The sequence below is a fragment of the Corvus moneduloides genome, chromosome 14 (assembly GCF_009650955.1).
Source record: "Corvus moneduloides isolate bCorMon1 chromosome 14, bCorMon1.pri, whole genome shotgun sequence".
Taxonomy (NCBI): Eukaryota; Metazoa; Chordata; class Aves; order Passeriformes; family Corvidae; genus Corvus; species Corvus moneduloides.
In genome coordinates this window covers 12,535,206-12,556,862 of record NC_045489.1, presented here as the reverse complement: position 1 = coordinate 12,556,862, position 21,657 = coordinate 12,535,206, and the positions used below count along the sequence as shown (strand labels likewise).

The 21,657-nt window shown below is 39.5% G+C and overlaps 1 long non-coding RNA gene across 1 annotated transcript; it reads right to left on the bottom strand.

Annotated features, from left to right (window-relative positions):
• Positions 1-3,047: 3,047 nt before the first annotated feature.
• Positions 3,048-21,426, bottom strand: LOC116451159. The gene is made up of 3 exons (XR_004243110.1): positions 21,223-21,426; positions 18,226-18,308; positions 3,048-3,160 (listed from the first exon to the last, which is right to left on the bottom strand). It is a non-coding gene; the product is annotated as an uncharacterized LOC116451159 (long non-coding RNA).
• Between the last annotated feature and the right edge of the window lie 231 nt (positions 21,427-21,657).

Genomic DNA, 21,657 nt, shown 5'->3' with positions numbered 1-21,657 from the left:
TTGGACAAAGATCAGATGACTCTGCTTTGCCTGACAACTTGTTTTATGTCATCTGTCTGTAGTAAGCACTTCTTTAAAGAGGGCTGAAGTACCTCCTTTCCTACTATTACTCAAGTTCAAACCTCTTCATGTAAATCCTAGTCTGCCCTCAGTTTGTTCTTGCTAATCAGGAATTCTTGGAACAATACAAACACATTTGTATTTTTAGCACACATTATGTCTTTTCCATCTGCAAGACTCTTATTTAAGCTACTTCCCTTTTCTACTGGCTAAACCATTTTACTATTCTGTATTGATTATATGGATTTATTATCATAGTAGAGTTTGAGATGATATTAGGACTTCTGACTTCATAAAACGGGCCAAAGACGTAGGATAGCAGGAATAAAATTGAAATTTAAATTAGTGTCTTTTACACTTTTAGCATTTGTTCTCACTGGAACAAAACATATGACTTCTGAACAACTTAGCAGTTTAAGAAACTATTCCTTACAGAGCAAGGCCAGCGCACACAAGAGATGCTGAACATGGTGCAGTGATAGAACAGACCGGCATTTTGACCTCTGCAGCGGCCACCTGCGAGGACAGGCGAAGAGAAGACAGGAGTAGAAAGAAAAGGAAGAGCCTGCAGCAGAGGTGCAGTGTACCCTGGGGGGCTCGCTGGTCATAACAACTTGCTAATCACCAGCCTAAAGAATTTGAGTGTTTCTCAAACCCGCCTCCTGCTAAGATGACACTGCGCTTCAGTTGATAATGCAACTTCTCAGCACTGTGTTTCAGAACAAGTTGTACTTGGCAGACTGCCATGGTGCTGAGTGATCCTTCTCCTCCGGGATTCCAGAGCTTCCACAAACACAACAGGTCACTTTCCACTAATGTGACATAAAAGAAAGAGGTTGAAAATGTCAGTGTTGACATTGGCTGCCTGATGAAATCAGTATGCAGAACCAAGCTCTGTTTACAAGACCAGAGCTAAAGGGAACTCGTGTAACTCCCTCCGCCCGAGAACTTCCCCTCTCCCACACACAGACTCACCACCACACTGAACAGCTGGCTGGAGCCTGACCAGAACAGCCACAAATTAATGAATCTGAACCATTTTTAATGAGTGCACATCTAGTTTAGGATGAGAATGGCTGAATATCAAATGCTGCATTGTCCTACTGCATAAGCAAAACCAATACTTGATGTCTGAATATTACATATGAATGAGGAGAATGGCATACAAATAAATTGATGGCCTGCAAAAATTACCTAGGTTTTAATGTTAGAAAATGTGATCACAAAACTATGAAGTGGAGAGGAAAACTGCTAATATGCTGTGGGACACCATCCACCAGAGGTACTTTTTATATGTCTCATATCACCCTTCAGAAGACAATATGTCAAAATACACAGGGGGACTATTGATTCAACTCTAGCTGGCTTACAGCTATCTGGATTAATTTCCCAAAGCTGTGCTGTGTTCATACCAAGGAGAGTAAATTCTCGAAAGAAATCACGAGAACTAGATCAATTCACACAATGGCAGGTAAAACCCACAGTATTCAGGAAAGAATAACAATTTAAATCAGGATGGTTTTGCTTCCTAAACAGACTCTGGAAACAGCAAAAGCCTTGGTAGGCCATTTCGTAAAAACCACCACTATATGAATGCTAATATTTTAGTCATGTACCATTCTCCCCATATCTCGTTACTTTTACCTTAATGAGTAAATGAACTGTGAAAAGATGTTAGAAAACACAGGAGACATAAAAACCACTGCTGGTGCATCTGTCCACCAGCCAGGTTTTCAGATTTTTTTAAATTTCATTTATGTCATGCTTCTGTCATTCAGTTGTATGGCATAGCATAACTGGCTCACCACTTACTGCTTGTATGGCTTTAGCTGTACTCACCTGTGTTAGTACTGGAGCTGGCTGCTTACCAAGCTCCATAACTCCATGGATTATCTCTTCTATTTTCATACATTTTCTGAAACTCTAGGGCAATTGAATATTAAAATCAGTCTAGAGTCTGTTTTTAAATCCTTGTAGTAAATTTAGTAATTTAGTTAGTAAAAATTTTGCCTATTGTGGGATTCCAAATCAATCAAATCAATCAATATGTAATCACAACATATAATTTTTATTTTAGAAACAGTAATAGAGCCCTGTATCAGCTATTTTTAGTGGAATGTTGGTCTTAAAAATCTTCTGGCTTTCCTATTTTTTTCAAATGAAGACAATTACTAATGTTAAGATATTAATTGTTAAGATATTGTTAATGTGTGTTCTTTTGATACTATATACTATTCATTAAGACTATTATCATAGCAGTACAAATAAAGAAGATACAATCTCTTCCTGTGTTTGCAGTTCTTCATCCTGTTTGTGTGAAAAACTGGTCTAGTACACTGATTCACTTAACAATTAAAAATTATATTCGCATTTATGTATATTCTTAAATCACAGTTACAGTAAGGCTAAGATTTGAATCTCAGATGCTGGTTTATTGCTGAATGTTTGCATCTCCTGCTACACTGGTCTGACCTAATGTGTTTCATAGACATAAGACATTGAAAATGAAGAAAACAACAGAAGTTCTCTAATTTATTGTACTCGTACCAGTTTGAAAACAAACCAGTGGGAGGCACCAAGTCAGATAACAATTTAATAGGGAAATTGAAAAAAAAAAAGGCAGAAAACACTGGTTCAAACTGTCAGAGTCAGGATACAACCTGACTCCCTGTTAGGCAGGGTGGTGGTAGCAGTCCGATAAGATGGTGGCTGCAGTCCTCCTGAAGTGGTGGCTGTGGTTCTGTTGAAGCAGTGATCCTGTAAAAAGGGTCTGCTCTTCCTCAGAAGGTCCAGTGGTGGCTGTGTAGCTCCTGTCCTCTGGGAATCCAGTGGAAAGGGTGTCTGTGGTGTTCGGAATCTCAGATTATATCCAGGATGGAATGCTTGGTTCCTCCTTCTGGGTGGAGCATCTCACAATGGGATGATGAGTCATGAGGCCAGGCATTGATGAGCTCATTAACAGAAGATAGTCCAGAGGGAGGAGGCAAGGAAACACTGTCCCACCTGGTTTCAACAGCTCATGAGGATGGTGATAGAATACACTGCAACCCAGGACAGTACTTTAATTACTATTACTGCAACAGTTTGAGCCAGTTTTTCTCTGTGGATTTAAAGGATGGAAAGTTGAGCAGTACTTCTTTTCCAAATTCTAGACTAACCCCCCCAGTCCAAGAAAATGAAATTGCAGAAAGGCTTTGTCTTTCACAAATATGTGAAACTTGCACAAAAAACTGAATAAACAGTCAGAAGGCTACACTGCACTGAGCTACATATTCTGACAGCTACAAAACCCAGTGTGAAAACTGATCGTTGATTCTTCTCTATCCTTTAACCACGTACTCACCCAAGTGAGGATCTTCCCTCTTAACTTTTGCCAGTTTAACTTCGATGGGAGCATTTGACATGTGATTTTTTTAACTGGCTTTTACAAATAAAAGTAGACTGTATAAACTGTTCTCCTCTCATCCACCTGCTCACTGACTTCTTTAAAGATTCCAATAGATTTGTGACAAAAGATGAGTTGACATTTCCTGAATATATAATATTTATAATTGCATGAACTTACTCCACTCTAGGTAGTTTCTATTAGTTTGCCTGGTACGGTTTTCAACATAGTAGAATTATTACCCTAAGAGAAGGAAACATTATGCAAACTTTCTCTTGATTATCACAAAAAGGGACTTCTGAGACAGACTTTGATTTAGCCACGACTATTGCACATCAATTACCAGCTGGGATCTTGCATAACCCATTACACTGCACTTGAATGTTAGGTGGCTGATTAAAGAGCTTCCAAAATGCTGCACTAGTTAACAAAAAACAATTCTAGCTACTGAAGACAGAATGCAGGAAATCACTCAAGGTAAGAGAATTAGAGAAAGCTTAACATAACATGCATAAGTAAATTAGAATATTTTCTATTTTTTTTATTATCCTATTTTGCTCACTTGCATGGCATGTAGTTTAATAAAATCAGAGGGGTATTAAAAGGACAGGGTGTCTCTGACCTGCAGGCCAAAACGCACCATAGAAACATTCAAACCTATCTTACAGGGTTAGTTCAGGTGTCAAAAGCACTACCTAGGTGTCAGGGAATTCAGTTGGGCAATTTATTCTACCAAATAGAACCCTTCCCCTTTCTTAAGATGACTCAGGTCTTCCACTATAACGATAACTCAGGAATGCAGGGCAGTTTACAATGGAACTATTGTGGGATTTTATCTAATAACGACATATTAATACCTAATTAAGATTTTCTGAAACCTGATATTTGCCCACAGTACAATGTAGGGCACTGAAGAAATACCTGTACTATACCTGAACTGGATGTTATAGGGAATGTTTATCCAGCAAATGTTGGGCAAAGCAGCTGTACATCTGTGTTGCTAAGGCTGTTGACCTGGTAAGTCTGAGCAGAGGGCTGTGTTAATGTAGCTCTGCTGCTTTCAGGACCTGAGCTCTCTCTGCACAGCACCATGTCAGTGTCCTTGAGACCCTCTGTTTATTCTCAGCTCAGGCATGGCTTAAGCACTGTGTGGGCTGCTCACATCACCTGTCTCATTTACTCTAAGGTCCTTCAGACGATGTATTTCTGTAGGCAAGAAGGCAGACCAAGGCTTTAAATCCCACAGCATTAGGCTTCTCCACTTAGACTACCAACTACATTTTTAAGAAAAGCCAAGCTGTGATGTGTATCAGCTGAATGGCAGCCTAATGATGGTTAAACTTATTGTTAGCTTGGGCCAAAAAATGTCAGGGTTCTTGCCTGTCAGCTCCTACCCCCACATTCCCAATCTCTTTGTGTCATGGACTAGCCTAAAGATTTTGACATCCTCTGTCTGAATTCCTGCCATAGAAATTGAACCGTTTGCTTATGTCTTACAACTCCAATACTTACAAAGTAGAAAGCCTTGCTCTATCTCTGCTGCTATACCAACAGAGAACCTTCTGGCCACCAAGTCTGTGAAACCAAAGGCAAGCCTTGCTTCACAAATACAATTTTTTTTTTGACCAGATAAGATGTGTTTAAGTTCACTTTATAAGGTGTAAGTGCTAGGTTCTCCAGACATCCACAAAATGTGAGATGGGATCTCCCTAACAGGATCCTCTCAAAATCAGATTTGTCCATCCTTACATAGAACCTAAAAGGAAATTAAAAATGAAGGATCTCTATCTGTTGATTTTAATTATTTATATTGACCTTAGTTTAGTTTATATTAATTTTAGTAGCTCTATTAGCAGTTTCTATTTATTGTCTATAGAAGATTAGAAAATCATTCAGCTGCAGTTTTGCCTAAAAGACTAAAAACTGTCCCAGAAAATTTACAATGACATTCTTACGTGCTGTTAACATATTTTCACAATTAAGACTTTTGCCCATGTTTTATATAATTATTTATGTTTGGGAGTATATGCATCACTAACACCAGACTGGGCTCTATGGACCTTCACCTAGCATGTTTCTCATGACTTTATTGTTGTTATACAGCCAATGGAAATGGGCCACAGTAGATACATTTATTGTTGCACCAAAGCTCCCTTGGTGTAAATGTCCAGTTTTTAGTCAATGAAAAAGAGACTTTTTTCTAGTTTTTAAAGAAATTGTGCTTCTGGATTCAGTTACTCAGTTTACTTAATTCAGTAAAATTCTGAAATATTTTACAAAGCCACAGAAAGCAGTTGACTTCTGGAGTGCACTGCTGCTGTCCTGTGCCTACATCTGGCTGCACTCCCACCCAATCTATCAAATCATGAACTCAGTGCCCTCTGTAATTCTTATAAAACCTTGTTCTTGCGTGTGAGACAAAGCTTAGGGTTCTCTCAAACAATACATTTCTAGAGTCTTGTTCTTGGTTGTCAGCTTATCAACTGTGAACTCCCTACAATACTTAAAAAACAAGCCAGGACAGTTGCATTGACTCAACAGCGTCAGCACCTTCCGGTCAGGTAATGCTCATAAGGGGAGTCTCTCGTGAAAAAGACACTGCCAAAGGGTCAAATTCTTGCCCTTTCTGGCAAGCCAGAAGGACAGCTCTGTTAGATGCTTAAAAATTTAGAGAAACACATAAATCTTTGGCACTCTTACTTGCTTCTGCTTGCACAGGCAGGCTCTAACGCCGTTTATCCCCTTCAAATGAAATCCTAAATGCATGGGATCACACATAAATGAAAGCCACTTACCAAAACATGTATCTTTCCTTTTTACAATTCTAAATATCTAAGTCTAATATCTAAGTGTCATTTCATCTTAATCTTTTCATGATCGTTACATATGCACAAACATTCCAATTTGTACAGACAGATCATAACTAATTGTTTTAGCATTCTATAGATTCAACAGCAAACCCCAAAATGTACCAACTGCTATGGAAATAAAGTGCACCAACTTTTGCATAAGACTTTAGACAAGCAAGTTCAGACTTCATATAAGCAAACATCCATGGGTGTAAAAAGTTTTAGAAGATGCTTGTGAAACATACAGTTCTTATCAGAGATTTAACAGGGTAGGTTTTCCTACTATATTGGAATCAAAAAGTTAGTCTTTGTCACCTATTCTTCAGTTTTGGAATAAATTGATATCTGACTTTCAGCAAAGCAGCTTTAGACATCACCAGCTTTCAGTGCTTTGATATCCTAACCAGTTGGAGCTTGTCAAACTTTTAGAAATATTTCCTGTAACATTAATCAAGAAATCATTTCACAAATACGATCCTACAAAAAGCACACACTATCATATTTGAGTGAAGGCACCAAAGTTCAGAGATAAGGCAGGTGACAAACTGACAGAAACACCCAGTTTCAAGATACAAAACTTTTAATGCAATATAAATTGCAAAGTATTTCCTGTTTCTATTAAGTGATCTTACTTTCCACAAAGCTGCTCTAGATTTATTATGCAGCTAAGAATGAGTGTCAGAAGGAAGTTATTCATACTAGAAGTAAATTCTTTGCAATGAAAGCACAACTTTCCCTCCCTTTTTGCTCTAAAAGTGTAAGACAGAATTCTCTTTCCAATCCTTGCAGACAGAAAATGAGCATGCAGAAGGACATGACTCCACCCCAGCCTCCAGTTCAGGCTGTACCCACTCCCAAAACAGCAGTGCTTCTTTGCCATGCAGCAGTTCACTCCCAGCAGCTCTAGTGGAGGACTGTAGACACAAGCAGAGAACTTTAATAACTCTGTGAGTAGCAAAAATATTTATATTTATAATTGGATTTTAAAAAATCAAGCATGTTTACCTAAGAAATGTAATAGTTGTTTACAAGAACTTTGAGAATGAATACAATTAAACACATATTTTAGCTTGCCCATGCAAATATGAGCAGCCTTCAGCAGTTGTCTTTGTTTTCTGTACTTATTCATTACTCCAACATGTAATTATTTTAAAAATATCACAATGACATGATGTTGTTGCAGAATATTATCTGCTATTCATTGAAAATGAATCTCTGTCAGCTCTCCCATGAAATAGAAGAAATAAGACTTTCTATGAATAAACCCCACCCAAAGTAACATTTCTTCTACTATACAGCAAGTTCCTTCACTCCAAAAATTTGGGACCACTTTAAAACCTCTCTAAAAATATCTTATTTCTTTTTCCACACAAGAGGCAAAGATAGTTTAAGTGATTTAAGCATGAATAGAATCCAGCCACTCATTATCAACATTATATTACACGACCATTCCAGAAAACACCAAAGCCATCAGGAAGTGATCTGTAATTGCAAATATATTTGTCATACTATTCCCCAAAGATATTATGAAACACTGATCTGTTTTTTAAATCTTCAGATTTATGATAATCATGTGAACCTCATTAATGACATTTAAAATCTTATTGCCACAAACAGGCAAACTACTTTGCAGACCTTGTAACTATCCATTACAGTCTCTTTTGGCTCCTAATCTAAAAAGAAGTGCATCACTGGTTCATAAATGGGGTAATTTCCAGAGACAGCAGCTTTCTGGATGCTTTCACAGCATTTGGAGTCTCGTGTAACTAAAAGACAAATTCCTCCCAAGTGAGTGCTTTTCTGACCTAGACACACCGGCATGGCCGAAAGTCTTGTGGACCCAATAAAACGGCATTTACTCGACAACGACTGAAAAGGTGTTTTTAAGACAGAGAAATGCAATGAAACGGCAGAGGATGTGTTTCTCAGCTGAGTAGGATTTCTGGATGAAGATAAAAGGGTTTTGATTTAATAACAGCAAAACAAACAGGAATGGAGGAAAAGATTTTATATTGAAAATTTCCATGCAATTTTTATTTTCCCAAGTTTCAGAAATTAACTTTCCCTTTTATCTTCAGCAATGTCAATGTTAAATTAATCTCTCTGTTTTTTTGGGTGTGAAAGATTACGTTGATAGCTACATCAATGACAGAGTGAACCATCAACAGAAATGAAATCTTGTGGATTCCAAAGAAGCTTTGGAGAAACAAGAAAAATCAAATTCAATCTAATAAAAGCAATTATAATTTTGGGACTACAATGTGGTTCTTAAAGTGTATATCAACAAAGGTGAATTTTACATCACACCCTAGTTGTCAGATTTGGAAGAAATTTTAATTCAGAAATATGCAATTTCATAAGTGCAGTGATTATACTCTCCTTGTAAAGGTCTGTCTTTCTTGTATTAGTATTGACTAATGGACTAACAGACTTTAAATAATTTTTTGATTGATTTTGTACAAGTGCTATCAAATTTTTGTCAACACTGCCATTACTGTCTTTTTATCCTTATCTTCCCATCTCAGTTTTCTATAATTCCTTATTTGCAGCTCATTTGAAGCATAATTTTGGGGGTTTATATTTGCATTGTAGATGTGATACAGTGAACGTTTACTTATTTAAAAAAAATTTTATAAATTTTCCTCTAAATGTTTTTTTTACAAGTAAAAAAGTCTATGAGCAACAAAGAGATCAGCAGACAGGGAAACTGTGATGATGACCATATTCTCCTACTGACTTATGCTGAAGATGAAAGGAAAGGTATCAAGCCATTAATAAAACCTAAAGTATATTTACATTACTTTAATACTGTATCCCACTGTCAAACTTCGCACATTTCCTATTGTTGTTATGGGAAGACAGACAAAAATTCAAGACAAAAAGCTTTCCTAAATGAAAAGCCACAGACCATGGATCCAAATTTAACCTAACCACCAAGTGAATCTAGGATCCAATTCCAACAGCAAAATGTTTCCTTAACACCAGAGCAGGCACGACTGCAGGACTGACTCAGCGATAATCATCAAACCTACCCAACCACGGACATCCTTTCTCATAATAAGATGAATTTTTGTTACACATCTTCCATTCAAGTACAGACTAGGCCCAACTCTGCTCAGTCTCTGAGATATTACATGATCCTTCCTCAAGCAAAAAAAGCATTTAAACTAACATCCTTTCTTAATATTAAAGTGTTGAACATGTTACCTCTTGCTAATTTTGTGACTCAAAGAACAAGACATTGCTCATTTCTGAAGTTTTGTTAGATTTGTGTACTTTTTCCACCGTTGCAGCAATTGCAGCTGGTATGAAATGAGACACTAAATGAGACTACTACTATAAGAATCTTTTTCAATACCTATATGTATATTAATTACAGAGATGTAGTAGTATACGTGTAAGAAACCAAATTATTACCTCAAGCCCTATAATATACTCAATGCTACCACTGATTATCTAATGACTGAATCTATTAATTTAGATATCCATAATTTATGTTTATAAGTTGTATATGAATGCTCTTTTGCATTCTGAAATACTCGCTCCCTAGTGAAGGTGCCTTGTGCATGGATATTGGGCATTACTACACAGACCCACCGGCAGAGCTGAACTCCTGTTAGACTGAGGTAAAGCAGCTCTGGAAAACAAAGTCACAAACCACTCATCCATTTCAGAAGAGATTCTGGCTCCACTTGTACTAATATTTACCCTTAAGATAGCAGCATAAAGATAAGATGACCATCAATTTGTAACACAAAGAGAATTGTCAAATAACATAGGATTAATGTTACTGTTTAGTTTAGTTATTTATTTATTTGATCTTAGAATGTGAAGGAATAATTAATGGTGGCTAAAATATGTTTGGAACAGGCAAACTACTAAAGATCTCCCTTACCTCTTCCCTACACATTCTAATGCCACCAATTCCCATTTAATTCTTTCAGTTCCATTCTTTCTACTAGGCAAATGACTGACTGCTCCCACTCTCTTTGTGTGGCACTCTTAATTGGTAAGAAAATATTTTTGCCTTCCTTCTTTCATCCTTATTTTCCCTTAACTTCTCAGGTTCCACTTTGATAGTCTTCCAGAGATTTTAAACTACCCTGTGTATCAGTGACACTTTGCTGCTAAATAGGGTTAACAAGGTCATTTTGACAGGACCAGAAGTAATGTTTGTTTTGAAACTGAGTGCTCTGTTTAAATCTGTTTATTTGTGCACTAAGTCAAGGCACTTTGAGCTGTCATGATGACTCAGAGCAAAGCTGCAAAGTCTCAGTTCTACAAAGAGATTAGTCACTTTGTTTTTTTGCACTGAGCTTCTCTGAGTCAGCTGTAAATTGTTGCACATCGAGTACCTGGGTACAACTTCAAATGGTACAGTTAACTTCAGTGCAAATTCCTGAAAGAAAAGCAGTCTCTCTGTACCTGAGCAAATGATTGACTAGGTCTACCTTCTCCAATATAGAACTGGGTTTGACAATGAAAGAAATTAGAACTGTGAGAATATTGATTTACATTTTTTCCCTTAGCCAAGGAGAAATTTCAGGGTTAGCAGGCTGAGTTTACTAAACTCCGAGTATACGAAACAATCAGTTGAGCTGTGCTCTTAATTCATTAAATATGTCAGAGATTAAAAATCTAGACATCAAAAGGTTTACTTTTTTTGGTCTTAATCTATAAATGTAAACTATAAACTTAATAAATACACTAACCCAAAGTGTCTCCCTAGACAGGAATACAATCCTGATGCTTTTTGGAGAAAAAACCCACAAGAGACATCATAGAAGAAACTGTAATATTTCTCTGAACCACTCAGCTCTATTAATGTTTTCACATGGGTCCGAAGAGAAGGATGTAAAAATAATGTGAAGGCTAGGAGTGGTGAACTTTTTGAGAAGGAGGATGACCCAATCTACTTGTCAGTTATGACAAATTAGTGTTGCATTAAGGACATTTTGAGTTATCTCCACCTGTATGAGGCCTGCATTTGTTCCCCTCTCCTGACAGCATAGTTACCTTCCCATAAAGGCTGTCCTTACTAGTTTTTCTTTTCTTCAAACCGTTTGACTCATGCTGCTCTTTTACTTGGCATTCAGAAGGCCCTAGCACACCTTCTATTCATTGTGCAGTAAAGAACAAGCAAATGCTCCCATCTTGATTCAAACTAAAATAATAATGTCACTAAAAGATTTTCAGGAGAAATGTTGTGTTATTTACTTTTATTTCATTTATTTTCTAGAGAAAGTACTACGGCCAGTGCTCCTCAAATGAGCAATTCCTCCTGTATGGAGGAATCCCATCAAATACAACTTTTCCTGCACACTTACTCACCACCTGCTTTGAGTCTGACTTATTTAAAACCTGCCATCTACTTATTATTAAACTAACAATAGGTATTTAAATATGCAAATAAGAATAAACATACGAGTATTCTCTGTTGCACTCATTCATTCTTTAAAGTTATTTATGTCATTTACACATATACCCTTGATTTTGTTCTGTAACTACTCATACAAATAGTAATGAATTCTATAAACTTTTTTGGAATGTAATTTGTTTGTTAAACAGTATGAAAGACAGCTTGATTATATCATACCATGCTTTTCTATTGAAGGGATTAGCATCCAATGTCATGTCCTCTTTGCAAGATTCAAAAATAATTGAGGTTTGGAACATGAACACTTTAGAATATAATTAAGAAAGCACTAGTAGGATGTTAGTAAGGATTTTGAAATGTTCTGCACACTGTTCCTTTATACACTGCCTGCAGATGAGAACGCATTGCTATGAAATGAAGTGATACAAATGCATACCCTGCACATTTTATCTTCAGGAGTCTTAAGATAGTTTTGGAAAGATTTTTATTAAAATTAATGAAAAGGTACTTTATTTCAAAATGTATCAAATGTCCTATCAAATGAAAAATAGAGATGTAAGCCTGTTCTAATCTACTATGAAATATAATTTAGAGACTCACTGTTCCTGTATTATTATTATTTATTTTTTATGTCTGGTAATTATGCTAAGTATTATGCTAAATATGCTAAATATTAAGGTCATTATGTTGCATATTGTACAAATACACAGGAATAACACTGAACTGACAACAGTTCTAAGTAACAGAATGTTCTATTACTGAAAACACAGTAGTAAGGGAAGTCCTGAAAAGCATTAAGTGATTGATTCTGCCCTGATACAACATATTCACACACACTCTTTCCCCTACTCACTCCCATCGAGCCACAGTTATAGGGGAAAATTACCCCATTGTCCAAGACGCATCAGTACCAAGAAGCATTGATTTAGTCTATACTGACATATTAAAAAAAAGCATAATCTAAAATAAATAATATAAATGATGTCACAGCTACTTAGAAAGGCAGTATAGATAATGTCTTTTCCCAGGGCTCCACAAAACTGTGATTAATCCCATGGAAGCAGACAAACCTTTGTTCACTGGTCTCATTCTATGCTAGTCATAAGGATAGATGAGATCAGATTCATCAGTCTTACTTCTACACCATAAGGGTGTATCTTATAGAGTGAATGTTGGCTTCCTAAAAAATACTGGCACATTATAATTTTTACAATTATGATAACTCATTAATCAATCTATTCTTAATTTTGTGAAAAAGTGATGGAAAGTAAAGTTTGCCAAGCATAAAAGATTAGCAAGAATGACAATTGAGTATCAGGAGACAGCAAACAGTCAGCAATAATCTCCTGTCCTTTAAATTTATTGTAATATGATTTTTCTCCTGGCTTTACTATAAATTACTTTCTTTCATAAAAAGCTTTAGTTGCTGTGAAAACTACTTGTGAATCTGCGAAAGCTCTTTCTGAAGAACAAATGTAGGTGCAAGGATCATCAAGAATGGAATTTCAAGTTACATACTTAAAATCAGATTGCACAATCTATATCTGTGCTGGTGAGCACCTACTCACCCAAGCTGTCCTACAGGCTAAACTGAGCAAATTGGTATTTCCTCGTGCATTTCCTCCTGTATTGACAGGGCCATAATTTGGCCTTTAAGTAAATGGTTCAGGTAAAATCCTCTGAAATTTTCACAATAAAAGTATAGATGTTTAACACTGAACCTATTTCAACACACACTATCCTATCTACTATAGATTCTCCTTCTTCATAAATCAAGAAAGAAAAAAAATGCTATTCACTGCCAGGCTCCACAAAGAATTACTCTTGCTACCAAATTAGGAATTCTCAGTGCTTGATTGCCAGTTGGCTACCAAAATCATTAACCTCTTTAGACATCAAGAACAATGGACCTTTGCATTGCTAGCTGATCTAATATTAACAAATGAGTACTTTAATCTCAATTGTATTTACAGGTAAATCACTGTTCATCTGCAAAATCTGCTGCCTGAATCTGCTAGAAGTCATTGCAGCTGGTTGGCTGATTATTTGATTATGCTACTCCTAAATTCTTAAATTTATCTGACAGAAAGTGTATTTTTGTTGGTTTGCATGTGAGTGCAACTCATTTGCTTTAAAAAATGCATAAGAACTCAGATTTGTCTAATCATATTCTATTTGGTGATTATCGCCAAGTCTGCCTGCAATTAAACTTGAACAGTCCTTTGCAAGTCACGTATGTGTTGCTGATATCTTCTCTCATTGTGACAGATTTGCTTCCCATAGGATGAAAAGTGAGTGCCCATGGATCAAGCATTAGTTTCAGAGCTGACAGGTGGGTAGAATGTCTCATCTACCTACACATGAGCAGAGAAACAATACTCCAGACATCTGATGGGTACAGAGGAAGCATGGAAGTAGTAAAGCATTCCTGCATTCTACGCCACCCTTCCTGAAAGCTGTGCTAAGGGCACTACATTAATGAGCCAGCCTCGAAGAGACATTATTTCCTTCCATGAACAAGTGGAGAAGTGGGGGGAATTTGGGTCAGAAGCAAACATAATCGTCATTCTACTCCCTTTTGTGTCAGCACAGGGAGCTGGCTGGACATGAAGAAAGGAACGTGCTCCATCTGGCAGGGTCTGATGGCACACTCCCCGTTTGTGCAATGCTACAGCTCAGGGGAAATATGATTCAGAGGCTGCCTCTGAGTCACAGCTTCTCACTGAGCTGCTCTGAACGGGCATGGCCACGTTTTGTCCTGTCCTGGAACAGATCTGGCTCACCCTGTGTTCTCAGGTGTGTCAGCAAGCACTGACTTTGTGAGGGGCACCAAAACACTGGGCACCAATTCCCTTTGCAATAATTAAACTAGACTCATACATACTAACAAAAAGGCAACCACTCTGCTAATGATGTCAAACAGTAAAGCAGAGCATTTCGTATGTGTGTTGTCCGAGATGTCTGTACTGTCATGCTACACATTTAAGACCGATAGAGGTTTTTTCACCGCACCTTTGGGAAGCGGAAACTGCAGATTCTCTGGAGCTCACTGCATTCTCACAGCCAGGGGCACTCCCTGGAGCTCACTCCGGGAGAGCCAAGCGGGGCGCGCCGTCCGTCCGTCCGTCCGTCCGTTCCCCCGTGGGTCCGGAGGCGCTCCCGCCATCGCCCTCCCAACGGCATGGGCACAAAGCTACGTCCTCGGCACTCGCCAGAACGGGCGTGGCCCCTCGGAGAGAGCTGCCATGGGAACACGCCGCCGCCCAGGTGCCAGAGCCTGTCCCAGGGAGCGGGGGGCAGAGCGGGAACAGCGGAGAGAGCGGCGGCCGAGGAGAACGATCCGCTCACACTGGTGGCAGCGCCCTGAGCGGAGGGAGAAAGGTTAAGGAGCGTCAGGGAGTTCCAGAAAGAGACTGATGGAACCAAGCTTTGCCCTCCCTGAGATGGAAACAGGGACGACCACCAGAGAAAACCCATAATCACGCTTTTCCTTCCTTCTTAAATACATTATCCCTGAGGGGCTAGCACCGCGTAGGCTGGCATTGGCTATACTGGACATGGGGGAAACTTCTGGCAGCTCCTCACAGAAGCCACCCATGTAGCCCCGACAACCAGCTACCCAAACCTTGCCACCCAAAGCCAACATATTCCATCCCTCACCTCTGGGTACCATATATTTAAGAATTATCATTAAAATACACATTCATCACAAACTTCACTTACACCAACCAAAAGAATTCCCCGCACCAAAATCAAAATAACATCAACAAAAGTTACCCACAGTACTTCCCTCATTCCTTCACCACAATTACGACCACCAAAATGCTCCACAATCATTGCGCTTTTCCCTCTCTAGCATTGTTCATCCATATTTTGCCCATTAACTTTTCCTCTGTCCTTATCTCAAATTCCTCATGTCCCCCGTTTGGGCATCAAAAAGGCCTTTTTTTTTGGTGGGGGAAGACGAAATTAACCCACTGCCTGGTGTTGCTACAGATTGCTACAAGTACTATAAAGCCTGTTGACACAGTGTGTCGGCCCAGTCTTTTGTAGCAGTGACCGGCACAGTGCCGTCCCTGGCAGTCGCACCGCCACAACCGGCTCAGTTCCAGTCAGAGCAGTGACCCTCATCTCTGCCTGTGGCACCTGCAGCGGCATTGCCTGGAAATCTGACTCCATCACCAACCAACCACCGGACAATCAGCACCTAGCACAGACTCACTTCTCCAAGCCATATCCAATCTTTCTCTGAACACAGTCCCAGATTTTTCTTACTCAAGCAGTGAAGATGGATTCTAGGATTCATCAAACCTGTGCATAAGGCTGAATGTTCTCATTTGTAAACTGTCTAGAGGGCATTTACTTCCACTAATAATTTTTCAAAATCAAAGAATTAAACACATACAGGCTAATTGATATAAAACACCTTTTGGTAGATATTATGTACTGCAAAGAAGGTAACAGGAAACGTTCATTTGCAATCAGTTTGGAAAAAAAAAGCTCTTAATTTATGAAAACAGTCCTGTCTGCTCATTACCGTGAATAGTTAAAAACTGATATTAATTATACCATTTTTATTTCCAGTTACATAAATGGGTGTCTTCAATTTCTGTTCCACTCTGCCATTCTCCCAAGACAATCTGTGAAAATAGTGAATAAGAGTCTGGTTGCTTTAGTAGTTTCCCTGTCTTAATGACCTGGACATACAGCCAAAACTGTGTATCACAAAAGGGCACATTTATGTTTCTTTCACTAGCAGAGCTGCATAATATCTCACATAATCCTAAATCTATATAACCCAAACAGCAACTATGCATCAATAGGAAAACAAACAGGCAGAATAATCTTACTATTCATTCACGATCCAGTGAGAAAACGTTGTGCAAATGTGAGCGTATGCCTTTGAAAAACAGCATTCTGTGGCTCTTTTCACTGCATGGTGACACCATCCCCAATTACACAAAACAGTAAAGAAACCAAGCGTCTGGGTATTTCTGTAGACAATTATGTGATAGAATTAGATAGATGGTGAAAGGAGTATAATGGAACAAGTAAACAACCAAATCCTCATTATCAGAGAGGTGCTGAGCACCCGAAGCTCCCTTTTAATTACACTGGGAACTCTTTTAATATGTCTGCCTTTAATCTTTGTGCCTGAAAATCTTAATTTCAAATCTAAACATTTTCATAAGTGAGCATCATCACAATTGCTGTGAAGGTTCTGGCATCTTATTTCAACACAGCAAGGAAGGCCTGGATGAGAGAAATAAGGCCCCATGAAGCTCCTGCCTGGAAATGCACATGTAGAGGACTCTTGGCACACAGTGGGTTCTACACAACTGTAGGGATGAAGGAAGCCCTCAGGTTGGCTTTAAAATAATTTTATATAACCCTTGATACCAAAATGTGTGAGGTTCCTTGTCATTAACAGATTTTATCTCTAAAAACGCTCTTTTGAGAAAGGGAAGAATTCTTATTTCCATTAAATGACCAAGGGATTGAAAAAAAGGTAGAGGGAGAGATTTGCCTAAGGAAGTAGGGCAAGCCTGCTACAAACTGAAGTGACAACTTAGAATTCCCTATCTGTACCTTAAACAGAGGGTATTACTGTCCTCTGGGTCTTGGTTAAGAAATGTCACAAAAATTTCATTTTCTTATTCCACTGACATACAATGGACAGGGAAGTTTCCCCATCTGCAGAATAACCCAGGCTAACTGGTTAATTTAAAACCACTGTTCTATTTGATTTTGTGAGCTAACTTTGCCTCTTGTAAAAATCACAGTAAGACCTATTATGAAAACAGAACTGCTAAAAAGTTAATGAGAGCAGGCTACTTTGGAGATGTAAAGTTAAAATGAGGGAAGAGTTTCGGCCATAAATACACATTCTGAACAATTACATTAATTTATTTTGAATAAATGTATAAAAATATATGATTAGTGAAAATGTAACACATACAATTAAAACCTGTGATTCTTACCTTTCACTTAACATCCTTTGGTTGCTAAATACTTATGGGAAATTTTTATTCTAAACTTCTACAGACATAATTTCTCCAGTTCCTTTTCTTTTATGAACATGTCACAAGTAAGACTGAGCCAGGATTGTGTTTTACTACTCAACAAAACTGACTTCCTTTCTGGTTTTTATTGGGTAATTACTCCTGTAGATGTAACTGAGGATGGGCATAATATAGGCTATTCTAACTAGAAGAAATGAGCACTAAGTCATGCAACATCACATCCAAAACCATTTACCTCTTATATTTTAACTAGATTAACAATATCACTCCTTGTGGAATTTCAGAGATACTTACAGGAACTCATTCCTTGTTCCTCAGTACTTCAGCCATAGATGACATATTTGGCCCTCCATTTGGCTCAACAATATGATTACCAATAGCTTAATTGCTTTATATTACCGACATTATAGCCACTTGTGGAAACGATAATGAAAGAAATGGTTCACATTTCTGGCCTTTTACAGTGCCTGCCTCATGCAGACACTTGGTAGAGCAGAAAGAGCAAATACATGAAACACAAAGCAAACATACCTCCAGCTCTAAGAACTACAGGTTCTTCAAGTCTGGTGAAGATCAAGAGACATGTGGAGGGGATCTTGACTTCTCTTTAGTTTCTGAAAGACAATGCACCCACAGTCAAGGAAACATTTCATACACAGGTTATGTTGGTTTCTGTAAGTAAAAATGAAGAATATAAAGCTGATTCTATATAAAAACTGGGGCACTGACTTTACAGAGCAAATTATGGCTATGCGCCAGACAAGTAGCCAGAGAAATGGTAAGACAAAAACCTACAAAAGTGTGTGAAAGTTATAATCATTTGTGACAAAAAAGACAGTAAAATCAGATCCATCCCCACAGCCAGACAATTATTTCAGTAATGAAGGGTATCATACACTAACAGGTATACTTAAATGTTTTATATAAGCTACAAAAATTAAAAATCATTACTACAGGAAATCAGTAATTTTGATTCCACAACTGCACAAAAGACTCTAAACAATACTTATTCAAAGAGAGAGAAAACAAATAGTTGTTATTCCTACTAATGAAAGTTGAGAAAGAGTATGCAAATTATAGATTAGCTTGTACTTTCGGGAAGTATTTTTTTAATAGTCACATAGAAAAACATGAACAAATTAAGTTTTCAGGAATGATAAGCACTCCTTTTAAGCCAGAGAGAGCCCAGTGGAAAAATCCAATTCTATTAGTTTTGTTTTTGCAGGTCCCTGCTGGTCTGATCACAGGTGTCCACCACCCCAAAATTCTGCATGACTGAATTATGCATACATTGCTTTCTCAGCTCCCTAGCAAAAACACTGTAAGTGCAATGTAATAGCAAAGGACTTTAAAAGAGACCAGAAAACTGTGATACATTTCTTCTTACAGGGACAGCTTATTCATAGTTACTGTCAAGCAAGCCCAGGGGTTGATGACTAAAAAAAAAACATTAACAAAAAAAGAGAATCCAAGCCCTTTCTTTCAAAAGTTTTCCTTTCTTCCTCCCACATATATCCTTCAGCAATCAGCCAGAATAAGCATGCAATGAACAAAGTTCACCTTGCTCTATACATTTAAAACCACTCTAAATTTTCATGTAAGAGTATAGAATGAAATCCAAACAATTATGGAAATCTCAGCCTCACCCAACTGATGGACCAGGTAGAAAATAATGAAAAATAAAAGGAATTAATCTTCAGAAACCAGTTTAATTCTACTAAGGGCTATCAACAATATAATGCAACAATATAATTGTATAGCTAATTCATGACATCATTAACTAATGGGGATTTCAGTTGTGTATTTTTGTGCCAACATGTCTGAATGGCTTTAAAAACTAAATTTAATCTCAGTTTTCTAGTGTTTATGATTCTTGTTTTGGGAATAATTACATTTCTGCAGTTACAACTTATTTACTGTATTGCCATAACACTTAGGAGCTCTAATCATGTACAAGAATATACTGTGTTAGATGCTCTAAAAACATAAACCAAAAAGAGTGCAGCTTAAACATGTTGTGAGCAAGCAGTGAACAAACAGAGAATAGAGAAGTATGAAAAAAAAGTGACATTAACAATCAACATGGCAAGTACAAGGTTTGGCACGCCAGCTTCCAAGCCGAGTTACTGGAGACTTCAAAAAATATCTTTTCCCACACCTGAGAGGCAGAATGAAAGAAAACAGAGCTATTTATCCAAAACCAAAACAAGTGGGTGGTGGAAGTTGGTGTCAGGGATTGTTGAGAGTTGTCATCTCATAATGAATCATAGGTGAGGTAGTCCAAGAATGACCTTGAAAGCAAATCAAGACAGAAAGTAAAGAGACGTGTGGTCAAAATTACTGGCTAGGGAAATGATCTTTGCAGTTGTATTACGGGAAAAGGATTATTTTTACACTTGACATGACTGGTACACACAAACTCCTAACTCAAATAAAACATACCTTTGCCAGGGACACTTTTATTAAGAATGAGAAGGCACCAGGAACAGCATCAGTGGCCAACACCCTGCCCTGCCCTGCAGTTCAAGCACCCCCACAGGAGCACAGGAACATGCCTTGGGTTCTCGGCTGCCACCACCAAGTTGGACAGTGTCTGTCCTCTGTGAGGACATGGGTGAGCTGGCAGAAGGAGGAATTAATTACGAGAGGAAGAAAGTGTTGGGGAGGTGGGTAGAGGCCTGAAAGTGGCTCCACGCCCTCCAACATTGCCTCTGAAATGGTGGGGCAGCCGTACATGTGGTAACATCCAGCGCTGTAGTCTATCAATACAATTAATCTAGATGGAGCGGAGATTTTTATGGCACACAAGTGCTCATCAACTGTGAAACAGAACGAATTTGCTCTTCACTCATCGTATTTTGATCTAAAACCTACGAATTGTGTCAGTGGCCTGCTCGGATCCCACAGGCAAAGGATTGCACAGCAGTCACAGGAGTAACGTGGACGGTCACCCCACCAAACCCCACTGCGACTGGCACCGGGCCATCCCGAACCCGTGACAAGGGTGCAGTGACACAGCAGTGTATCGAAAATAAACAACCCACTGCATGTCAACATCATCGCGCTGCCTCTGCCAGCACAGGAAGTGGGGGATGAAGGGGCAGTGAAGGTGTCTCTGGGGGCTGTGAGGGTTCTGAAGACGCTATGAGAGAATCTGTGGGGGCTGTGAGGACTTTGAGGGGCTCTGGAAGCTATGAAAGAGTCTGTGGGTACTGTTAAGAGCTCTAAAGGCTGAGAAGATGTTTGGGGTCTGTGACGGCGAGAAAGGCGGAGCCCCGGGGTTAGACATGGCGCCCTGTGGGGGGGTCACGCGCAGCCCCGCTGCCGCCACAGCCCCCGCGCGCGCGCGCACGCCTCCGCACCCGACCCCAGCGGCCGCTCGCGCGCTGCCGGGTTGTTTACTTCCTCCGCGGCGCGCGCTCCGCCCCCCCGCGCTGGCGCTCCGCCCCCGCTGCGCGCCCTCCCCGCCGGCCAATGGGAGCCGCCGCCAGCCCCGCGCGCAAGGGGTGGGCCCCGCCCACAAGGAACTTGGCGAACGCAACGTCAACCGGTAGTGCTCGTCAGGCGGGGCTTTGCGCTGATTGGCCGAAGAGCGTGTCCATCTCCTCAAGGCCCCGCCTTCCCCTTTACTCTCGCCGCCGAATACACAGCGCTCCTCGGCCCTGCCTCCCCCGTCTATGTGTGTGAGGCGCGGATTGGCTGTCGCACCGGCCGCTCAACACTCCTGCCAATCATGGTCGGCCCCGCCTCTTTCCCCAGCACAGGAAACACCCCTCCAGATCGCGGCCAGCCCGGGGCGGCTGCCGCCTCCCATTGGTCCGCCGCGCTGCCCATCCAACGTAGCCCCGCCTCCCCGACAGGGCGCTGCGAAGCCCGCCCCATCCTCCGTGTTCCGCCCGCTGATTGGCTCGCTGGCGAAGGACCGCCGTTTCCTATTGGCTCTGCCGCTGCCATTCTGGCGCG